Genomic DNA, 572 nt, shown 5'->3' with positions numbered 1-572 from the left:
CTTTTCGGTTAGTTCTGTGTCCATCTCAGTAACCCAAGGAAATACTACCACATAGGGATGTTGTCCCCTCCTTGTGTATGTCACACCGTATACGACTACCGCCCTTCCCTGACTGTGGGTAAATAGCTTTTGTTTCCATCCTGTCAGCCTGTGGCAGGCCCTGTGCTAGGCACCAGGGAAGTCACCTAAACAGGACTCCCAGCCCCTGCCCTCAGCCAGGGGACAGTAAACCAGGAAAGAGACACTTGACATCCAGGATTAGTTCTCTGTATTTTAATTTAAAAAACTTGGTCACATTAAATGAGACAGATTCATGCTGACAAATTTCATGAGATTAATTTGGAAATGAGATGTCTATTTATTCATCTTAGGCGAAGTCTGTATTTCTGGTAACCAGACCCCGTGGATCTCCTGTCCAGAACACTGCCTTGCTTTATTCACGGGACCTGGCAAATTAGTAATTAATTTGAATATTTTAATATTCAAATATTTCCTGATGAACAATGGAGTGGGAGCAAAAAGCTGAATTAAGTTGGAGTAATCTGTGAAGTCTGTGATCATGTTTGGCGTCA

This window comes from Neofelis nebulosa, chromosome 11 (assembly GCF_028018385.1).
Source record: "Neofelis nebulosa isolate mNeoNeb1 chromosome 11, mNeoNeb1.pri, whole genome shotgun sequence".
Classification (NCBI taxonomy): Eukaryota; Metazoa; Chordata; class Mammalia; order Carnivora; family Felidae; genus Neofelis; species Neofelis nebulosa.
The sequence above is the reverse complement of the archived record's forward strand: the minus strand, read 5'-3'. Positions refer to the sequence as shown.